Source organism: Scomber scombrus, unplaced genomic scaffold (genome assembly GCF_963691925.1).
Source record: "Scomber scombrus unplaced genomic scaffold, fScoSco1.1 SCAFFOLD_232, whole genome shotgun sequence".
NCBI classification, from domain to species: domain Eukaryota; kingdom Metazoa; phylum Chordata; class Actinopteri; order Scombriformes; family Scombridae; genus Scomber; species Scomber scombrus.
The window spans coordinates 8736-19166 of NW_026910495.1; the positions used below are offsets into that span (position 1 = coordinate 8736).

The 10431-nt window shown below is 41.2% G+C and overlaps 5 non-coding genes across 5 annotated transcripts; all 5 read right to left on the bottom strand.

The window, feature by feature from the left end:
• Positions 1-2648: 2648 nt before the first annotated feature.
• Positions 2649-2731, bottom strand: trnal-uaa (transfer RNA leucine (anticodon UAA)). Its single transcript has one exon. It is a non-coding gene; the product is annotated as a tRNA-Leu (tRNA).
• Positions 2732-3117: 386 nt separating this feature from the next.
• trnal-uaa (transfer RNA leucine (anticodon UAA)) lies at positions 3118-3200 on the bottom strand. Its single transcript has one exon. It is a non-coding gene; the product is annotated as a tRNA-Leu (tRNA).
• Positions 3201-3596: 396 nt separating this feature from the next.
• trnal-uaa (transfer RNA leucine (anticodon UAA)) lies at positions 3597-3679 on the bottom strand. Its single transcript has one exon. It is a non-coding gene; the product is annotated as a tRNA-Leu (tRNA).
• A 2391-nt stretch (positions 3680-6070) lies between these two features.
• trnal-uaa (transfer RNA leucine (anticodon UAA)) lies at positions 6071-6153 on the bottom strand. Its single transcript has one exon. It is a non-coding gene; the product is annotated as a tRNA-Leu (tRNA).
• Positions 6154-8112: 1959 nt separating this feature from the next.
• On the bottom strand, positions 8113-8195 carry trnal-uaa (transfer RNA leucine (anticodon UAA)). Its single transcript has one exon. It is a non-coding gene; the product is annotated as a tRNA-Leu (tRNA).
• Positions 8196-10431: the final 2236 nt, after the last annotated feature.

A 10431-nucleotide genomic window follows, 5' to 3' on the forward strand; every position in this document is an offset into this window, starting at 1 on the left:
CACCGTCTGTGGCGCTGATGACGTCATCGCCGCCGTCTGCTTCTCGGCTGCTCGGCTGGACGAGAGTCACAGATTGGAAATGAGCTGTTCAGATTATACAGAACTAACCAACACCGGTCCTTTCATTTAAAAACCTCCTGTCGTCATCCCGGGTCAAATGGACCCCGTCTCTTTTGACTGTTCCTTCTTTCCTTCCTTCCTTCCTCCCTCTTTCTTTAATTTTTCCTTTGTTCTTCCCCTCCTTCCCTCTTTTTTGCTCCCTCCTCCTTCCATACTTCTTTCCTCACTTCCATCCTTCCTTCCTTCCTTCCTCCTTTCCTTCCTTCCTTCCTTCCTCCTTTCCTTCCTTCCTCCCTTCCTTCTCTCCTTACTTCCTTCCTTTTTCCTTCCTCCCTTCCTTCTCTCCTTACTTCCGTCGTCTTTCCTTCCTCCCTTCCTTCTCTCCTTACTTCCTTCCTCCCTTCTTTCTCTCCTTACTTCCATCCTCTTTCCTTCCTCCCTCCCTCCCTTCCTCCTTTCCTTCCTTCGTTCCTCCCTTCGTTCCTTCCTCCTTTCCTTCCTTCCTTCCTCCCTTCCTTCTCTCCTTACTTCCTTCCTCTTTTCCTCCTTACTCCTTTCCTTCCTTCCTTCCTTCCTTCCTTCCTTCCTTCTTTCCTCCCTCCCTCCCTCTCTCCCTCCCTCCTTACTTTGCTTTAATAAACATTATTCTTTTATATCAAGGGGGTCAAACATGAGGCCAGAACCAGGCCGCCGAGGGGTCCAATCCGGCCCACTTTCCTTCCTGTCTTCTTTTCCTTCCTTCCTTCTTTTCCTTCCTTCCTTCCTTCCTTCCTTCCTTCCTTCCTTCCTTCCTCCTTTCCTCCCTTCCTCCCTCCCTCCTTACTCCTTTCCTTTCCTTCCTTCCCTCCTTCCTTCCTTCCTTCCTTCTTTCCTCCCTTCCTCCTGTCCTTCCTTGACCTGAGGACAGGTGGGTTAACTTTAACATTTACTACTCTGAGTCACTGTGGTTTATGAGCAAGTCTCCACAAAGCATCGTGGTCCGTACGTCTCCATCACTCGTCCCACTGGGATCATAACCTCCGACCCCGCTGCAGTAATCTGAACCTCTTCCTGTCTGTCTGAGACGTTTCCCCTCGCTGAGCTCAGACTGCAGCCGCCTGCTGTGAAGGTCAGTTACCACATCATTTGTCAAACCTGATGCAGCAACCTACGTCTCACACTTCACCTCTTGCAATTTTCCTCCCCCGCATAATGATTTATTCCACATTACTTATTTGTGTTGGTTCAACCTGTGTTGTTGTTTGCGCAGCATGAGTAATAACCTTATTAATTCCTCTGGCAGGCTGGTTTCTGGTCCATTTCCCTCCATAGAAGACCAAATCTCTGAGGGCCTCTCGCCCCGCAAGTTGTGAATCTGAGGGCTTAATGTGTTTCAGGGTAGAAAACATGTAAGTTAATTACTTTCAGGAAAAAAGAAAATATGAAAGGAAATGATGGCCAGCATCCCTCGTTACTGCAGCCACTGAGGTGGTGCCATCGAGGAATGCGCCCAAAATAAACCTTCATCGTGACACCAGTGGAGTCTGCAGGGAGGGAAGAGTGTTGATATTGAAAATATAGATTATGTTACCTGACACAGTTATAAGAGGACATTCAGAGAAACTAAAGAAATACTGAGGACGTTCAATGTCAATGTCAAAAACCTGCAGAAAGACTAAAGGCCTGATTTACTAAGATCCCAAATAAAGGGACTCTATTGTGTTCACAGTGCAATAGATTGCACGTTTAGTTGCGTGCGTTTTGTGAGGAGGAAAGAAGGGAGGGAGGAAGGTAGGAGGGAGGGAGGGAGGGAGGAAAGAAGGAAGGAGGGAGGAAGGAAAGAAGGAAGGACAGAAGGAAGGAAGAAAGGGGGATGGAGGGAGGAAGGACAGACGGAAGGAAGGAAGGGAGGAAAGAAGGAACAGTCAAAATAGACGCGGTCAATTTGACCCGAGAGGACGACACAAAGGTTAAATGAGGGTTTTGTGTCTTAATGGAGAGTTTGGAGAAAATTCTTCAGGAATTTCTTTTTACTTAAAGGAATGATCTTGAGGCTTATGACAAAATTCATAAATGACATGACACATATAGAAGAGATACACTTCCTGTTAAAGGATTTTGCTAGGTAGGGGAGACTGGGGACAGTTGCAACAGGGGACGGTTGCAACAAGTCTTATTTCTCCAATCAGAAGCATGCTAGAGTGATGACACTCACACTGCACATGCTCAGTTAGACCCTCTGCCCACCAAGAAGAGAGAGGCCATGTTGAGCATCTGGTCCTGCTTTTATCAAGAAAAGTTGTTTTTTGAGATATGAAAGTAGCTTTTTTCACAAGCTGTATCTTTGTCATACTGTCCTGACCTTTTGTATGAGTGAATCCAAACTTACCTAGTTTGAATCATTGTTTTGTTGACTATTCAGTGACATGGTTAGCATGTGTCAATGTCAGTGTGGCTAGCTAGCACATGATGTTTTGTCATGACTGTTACCATGGGGACAGTAGCAACAGTTGGAACTGCCCCAATGGTAAGTTGGCTAGTCATATTAAAACAGACCACAAAACAGTATTTTTGAAGTGTGTATGAACACTACTTGTTTTCAATTATTATACCAGGAGTGGGGTTCGAACCCACGAGGGCTTTTGCCCATTGGAACTTAAGTCCAACGCCTTAACCACTCGGCCATCCTGGTAGAGATTATTGCAGAGCAGAAAGCTGCAAGCGTAAAATGAAATGTGATCAGGTTCTAGTGGAAGAGGTTAACTAATATATTGTTGTCCTATAGTGAATAAATCATCTAAAAGTAGAAATTGTATTCTGTTCGTTTTCAGTATGCCAAGAGTGAGGAAGTGAGTCACTAACAGAGGGGAACGAGCCTCAGATATTGTAAGAGATGAGGGCAAATCAGTCAGGGCAGTAGCCAATGCTTCGACATATGCCACACCACATTATTCAGGTTCCACAAAAAGAGAGAGAGGTAGTACATCAGCTGTTTAGTCTGTTAAACCTTCTCTAAGTCAACCAGGAGTCCTGAAAGAACATCAACTGTGTATGAACACTACTTGTTTTCAATCATTATACCAGGAGTGGGGTTCGAACCCACGAGGGCTTTTGCCCATTGGAACTTAAGTCCAACGCCTTAACCACTCGGCCATCCTGGTAGTGATTATTGCAGAGCAGAAAGCTGCAAGCGGAAAATGAAATGTGATCAGGTTCTAGTGGAAGAGGTTAACAAATATTTTGTTGTCCTATAGTGAATAAATCATCTAAAAGTAGAAATTGTATTCTGTTTGTTTTCAGTATGCCAAGAGTGAGGAAGTGAGTCACTAACAGAGTGAGGGTTCCCCTCAATATTTTTCGAACGAGCCTCAGATATTGTAATAGATGAGGGCAAATCAGTCAGGGCAGTAGCCAATGCTCCGACATATGCCACACCAAATTTTCAGGTTCCACAAAAAGAGAGAGGTAGTACATCAGCTGTTTAGTCTGTTAAACCTTCTCTAAGTCAACCAGGAGTCCTGAAAGAGCATCAGCTATGTACTTGTTTTCAATCATTATACCAGGAGTGGGGTTTGAACCCACGAGGGCTTTTGCCCATTGGAACTTAAGTCCAACGCCTTAACCACTCGGCCATCCTGATAGTGATTATTACAGAGCAGAAAGATCCAAGCGGAAAAAGGAAATGTGATCAGATTCTAGTGGAAGAGGTTAACAAATATATTGAGTTATAACAAAAACTAATATTACCAGAGAAACCCACATATGGGAGAATATTTGAGATAAAGTTATGTTGGCAGAACTACTGTTGTGGCTCAGGAGGTAGAGCGGTCGTCCGTCCAATTGGAAGATTGGCGGTTCGATTCCCGGCTCCTCCAGTCTACATGTCGATGTGTCCTTGGGCAAGACACTTAACCCCTAGTTTCTCCCGTTGCTGTGACAACGGTGTATGAATGCGAGTGAATGGTTAGATTCCTCCTGATGTGCAGGTTGGCACCCTGCGTGGTAGCTGCCTGCCATCAGTGTATGAATGTGTGTGAATGCGGTGAATGAGTTGTAGTGTAAAGCGCTTTGAGTGGTCGAAAAGACTAGAAAGGCGCTATATAAGTACAGTCCATTTACCATTTACAAGCCTGACAAAGAAAATGAAACAATAAAAGTAAGAAGTTTAGCTTTGTTCAGCAACTCTTAAGCCTTTGCAAGTTGATGTTTAGAAGTTTAGACTCAACACTTCAACTGAAATTGGAGAAAATCAGCTATCTGGATGTAAAGAAATCAGTCGAACAGTGTTTTACCGATAGTCTGCATTAACCCAGTCCACAACCACAGTCTTTAACACCCTGTTAGGAGCAGGATTGAAGGTTTTGAAGTTAGTTTTCAGTTGTTTTTTATTGGTCAGGTGGGACATTGCATGCAAACATTTTGGTCTTAAGAACATTTGCAGCATTGAGCATCAATATTTTGGGGATAGGCAGAGGTTGGTGTACCTTTGCCCAGATGTTCAAGTGCTTCAACCAGTAAATGGCTTCAAAATGGTCAAGGTGGTTGTTCAATTGTATGTGTTTTGTCCTTTTTAGAATGAGTTGAAAAATTGAACTGGTTGAACTGGATTGGTAGAGTTGAAGCTTGTGGTAGGTCTACACTTTGATAGAAATGACCAAATCAGTACAGAAACTAGTATGTGTGATATTAATGACCAGTGAAAACAAGAATATACCACTTTTCTTCATCTAATAAAACATTAAGTTGCTTACCATTATGACCATTTTTTATGCCTTAATAGGAGCAACATATCCTGGGTGATACAACTCATGAAATCTAAAATATTCAAAATATGTGTGGAGTTGATTTACTTAGGCTGCGTTCAGACTTCAAGCCAAAATACGATTTTTAGCCAATCTAGATGGAACCAGATGGCTCTTATGAAGTCTGAACAGTCATAAATCACATGAAATCCCATTTTTGCAAACCAGATGGAAACCACCTTTGGGAGGTAGTTTCAAATCACATGTGGACAGATGTGTCTGAGTCTGAACAGCTCCAAACACTCACATCGGTTTTTGACTGTCCGTGACGTCTCTCTACGTCTCTACGCTACGTCACTCTATGCGACACCAGACCCGCTTATTCCAGTTGTTGTTGCTAGCTGATATCAATGAAGGCTTATTCCAGTTGTTGTTGCTAGCTGATATCAATGGAGGCTTATTCCAGTTGTTGTTGCTAGCTGATATCAGTGGAGGCTTATTCCAGTTGTTGTTGCTAGCTGATATCAATGGAGGCAATGGAGGACGTCGAAAACATCAGTCCTTGGACAGAGGACCAAACCAAATTCTTAATCTTTGGGGAAATGGCTCCGTTCAAGCGAAGCTCAAGGGTTTGTTGTTGCTGTCGCAATTATATGACATCACACAATACACGCTAGATGACGCCTCCGCTCCGACGACGTTGCCACAGCAACCTGTCAGATTGGTCATTAATGTGGCCCAGTCTGAACAGAGCCACATCCCATTTGGACACTTGCTAAAAACAGTGTGGACACTCAGGCCTAAAAATCGGATTTGGGAAGGAATCAGATTTGAATCAGATTTGCCTGCAGTCTGAACGCAGCCTTAGGTGTAAATAAGACAAGTAGTAACATCAAATTACTTTCCACATCTAATGTTCCACTCCAGCCTGTTTAAGGGTTAATGTACCTTGTGTAGTTTTACACATCATGGTCTTTTCAGGGTTATATTTTCCCGTCCATTAATCTTCTGTTTTAATGTACCTGTTCAGTGATTAAAGATCTTTTTTTTCTCCACCCTCTTCAGCTAATTCACTCTAATTCAGCTCCAACAAGAGCCACAATTTATTTGTTGTCCTATAGTGAATAAATCTAAAAGTAGAAATTGACGACATATGCCACACCACATTATTCAGGTTCCACAAAAGAGAGAGAGGTAGAACATCAGCTGTTTAGTCGGATTCTCTAAATCAACCAGGAGTCCTGAAAGAGCATCAACTGTGTATGAACACTACTTTTTTTCAATCATTATACCAGGAGTGGGGTTCGAACCCACGAGGGCTTGTGCCCATTGGAACTTAAGTCCAACGCCTTAACCACTCGGCCATCCTGGTAGTGATTATTGCAGAGCAGGAAGCTGCAAGCGGAAAAATGAAATGTGATCAGGTTCTAGTGGAAGAGGTTAACAAATATATTGAGTTATAACAACAACAAATATTACCAGAAAAACCAACATATGGGAGAATATTAGACATAAAGTCATGTTGGCAGAACTACAAGCCTGACAAAGAAAATGAAATAATAAAAGTGAGAAGTTTAGCTTTGTTCAGCAACTCTTAAGTCTTTGCAAGTTGATGTTTAGAAGTTTAGACTCAACACTTCAACTGAAATTGGAGAAAATCAGCTGTCTGGATGTAAAGAAATCAGTTGAACAGTGTTTTACCGATAGTCTGCATTAACCCAGTCCACAACCACAGTCTTTAACACTCTGTTAGAAGCAGGATTAAAGGGTTTAAAGTTGGTTTTCAGTTGCTTTTTATTGGTCAGGTGGGACATTGCATGCAAACATTTTGGTCTTAAGAACATTGCAGCATTGAGCATCAATATTTTGGGGATAGGCAGAGGTTGGTGTACCTTTGCCCAGATGTTCAAGTGCTTCAACCAGTCAATGGCTTCAAAGTGGTTGTACAATTGTATGTGTCTTGTCCTTTTTAGAATGAGTTGAAAAATTGAATTGGTAGAACTGGATTGGTAGAATTGAAGCTTGTGGTAGGTCTATACTTTGATAGAAATGATCAAATCAGTGTAGAAACTAGTATATGTGATATTAATGACCAGTGAAAACAAGAATATACCACTTTTTCTCAATCTAATAAAACATTAACTTGCTTACCATTATGACCATTTTTTATGCCTTAATAGGAGCAACATATCCTGGGTGATACAACTCATGAAATCTAAAATATTCAAAATATGTGTGGAGATGATTTACTTAGGCTGCGTTCAGACTTCAAGCCAAAATACGATTTTTAGCCAATCTAGATGGAACCAGACGGCTCTATGAAGTCTGAACAGTCATAAATCACATGAAATCCCATTTTTGCAAACCAGATGGAAACCACCTTTGGGAGGTAGTTTCAAATCGCATTTGGACAGATGTGTCTGAGTCTGAACAGCTCCAAACACTCACATCGGATTTGACTGTCCGTGACGTCACTCTATGCGACACCAGACCCGCTTATTCCAATTGTTGTTGCTAGCTGATATCAATGGAGGACGTCGAAAACATCAGTCCTTGGACAGAGGACCAAACCAAATTCTTCATTAATCTTTAGGGAGATGGCTCCGTTAAAGCGAAGCTCGAGGGTTTGTTGTTGCTGTCGAAATTATATGACATCACACAATACACACTAGATGACACCTCCGCTCCGACGACATTGCCACAGCAACCTGACAGATTGGTCATTAATGTGGCCCAGTCTGAACAGAGCCACATCCCATTTGGACACTTGCTAAAAACAGTGTGGACAGTCAGGCCTAAAAATCAGATTTGGGAAGGAATCAGATTTGAATCAGATTTGCATGCAGTCTGAACGCAGCCTTAGGTGTAAATAAGACAAGTAGTAACATCAAATTATCTTCCACATCTAATGTTCCACTCCAGCCTGTTTAAGGGTTAATGTACCTTGTGTAGTTCTACACATCGTGATCTTTTCAGGGTTATATTTTCCTGTCCATTAATCTTCTGTTTTAATGTACCTGTTCAGTGATTAAAGATCTTTCTTTTTCTCCAACCTCTTCAGCTCATTCACTCTAATTCAGCTCCAACAAGAGCCACAATTTATTTGTTGTCCTATAGTGAATAAATCATCTAAAAGTAGAAATTGACGACATATGCCACACCACATTATTCAGGTTCCACAAAAAAAGAGAGAGGTAGTACATCAGCTGTTTAGTCTGACCACACATAGGTGATATGTACTTTCTTGTTACACCCAGCGGATTCTCTAAGTCAACCAGGAGTCCTGAAAGAGCATCAGCTATGTATGACCACCACTTGTATTCAATCATTATACCAGGAGTGGGGTTCGAACCCACGAGGGCTTTTGCCCATTGGAACTTAAGTCCAACGCCTTAACCACTCGGCCATCCTGGTAGTGATTGCTGCAGCACAGAAAGCTCCAACCTGAAAAATGAAATGTGATCAGGTTCTAGTGGAAGAGGTTAACAAATATATTGAGTTATAACAACAACAAATGTTACCAGAAAAACCAACATATGGGAGAGTATTAGAGATAAAGTTATGTTGGCAGAACTACAAGCCTGACAAAGAAAATGAAACAATAAAAGTAAGAAGTTTAACTTTGTTCAGCAACTCTTAAGTCTTTGCAAGTTGATGTTTAGAAGTTGAGAATTGGAGAAAATCAGCTGTCTGGATGTAAAGAAATCAGTCAAACAGTGTTTTACCGATAGTCTGCATTAACCCAGTCCACAACCACAGTCTTTAACACCCTGTTAGAAGCAGGATTGAAGGTTTTAAAGTTGGTTTTCAGTTGTTTTTTATTGGTCAGGTGGGACATTGCATGCAAACATTTTGATCTTAAGAACATTTGCAGCATTGAGCATCAATATTTTTTGGGGATAGGCAGAGGTTGGTGTACCTTTGCCCAGATGTTCAAGTGCTTGAACCAGTCAATGGCTTCAAAGTGGTCAAAGTGGTTGTTCAATTGTATGTGTCTTGTCCTTTTTAGAATTGGTAGAACTGGATTGGTAGGTATTGAGTGTAGAAACTAGTATATGTGGTATTGATGACCAGTGAAAACAAGAATATACCACTTTTCTTCATCTATAAAAACATTAAGTTGCTTGCCATTATGACCATTTTTAATGCCTTAATAGGGGCAACGTATCCTGGGTGATACAACTCATGAAATCTAAAATATTCAAAATATGTGTGGAGATGATTTACTTAGGTGCAAATACGACAAGTAGTAACATCAAATTACTTTCCACATCTAATGTTCCACTCCAGCCTGTTTAAGGGTTAATGTACCTTGTGTAGTTTTACACATCATGGTCTTTTCAGGGTTATATTTTCCCGTCCATTAATCTTCTGTTTTAATGTACCTGTTCAGTGATTAAAGATCTTTTTTTCCCTCCAACATATTCAGCTCATTCACTCTAATTCAGCTCCAATAAGAGCCACATGTGATTGTACTGGCCGGCTACCAAGTGTTAATGTATGACTGAAGGAGGGAGTAGGTGGGAAAAGAGAGTAAAAGCTCAGCCACCTTTTCTCTAGTTAAATAAAGGTTAATAATTACACAGATAAATGCTTCTCTCAGTGCGTACACTCTGCTCTGCTCTGGACACATCCACATAAAAGCTGAGCTCTCTGCAACAGAACAGACATTTATTGAGGCAAATAATCAAGTCTGTGGAAACTCAGTTTGGCAGAGGAGCTGCAGACAGACTCTCTTCATTCCCTGTAGGATTACAGCTCATCAGTGGATGGAACAAAAGAAAAAAGAAGCAAAAAGAATAGAGGTCTTGTTCTTTGCCTGTGTGCAGTGTTGACTGAGTTTGAATCTGGGTCAAACATCAACCAAGAGTAAGACGCATTATTATCCTGACAGTGAAACTTGTAGAAAACTATACAACAACAACAACAACACAACAATCTGAAGTGATTACTCAATGAGGATGTAACGTCCGGTGATTGGATCGGACAGAGAGTCAACAAATTGATGCAGAGCAAGGAACCTGAATTGAATTCCTGTTTATAACGATGTTAGCTGCTTCCAGATCCCCAAAACATCCAAGCTAATCAGAGCCTTTGTGGGTTTGACTAGCTGTGTTATCAAGCTGCATCACACAGAGAAAGTAAACATACCTTTAACTACAATTTATGATATATTAAACCGCCTGTAACCTTTCCTTCATTATATTAAAGTCAGTTTATCTTTCATATGTTAGCAGAAATAGAAACAGCCCGACTGTATTTCCTGGCTAACATTTGCTATTTAGCATTTAACATTTATGGTCCTATGCTATCTTTGTATTGTTGATAGCCTAAGTATGTTGCATTTTGGCAAACACGATATCCTAACATATATAAAAGAATAACATTAGGACAATATAGTACATACCATTTTTATTGTTTATTTTGATGTGTTAGCAGAAACATGCTAATGGAAAAAAACCCTGTGTTGCCTATCTCAACGTTTGCTATTGAACCACTTTAGCTAATATTTTAGGCTCGGTAGCAACATGCATTTTTGGTCCGATAAGCATTTTCTGCTATCTTTGTGTGTGTTAGCAGAAACAGGCTAATGGGGGGGGAAAAAACTGTGTTGCTAGCTAACGTTTGCTATTTAGCCATTTATAGCTAA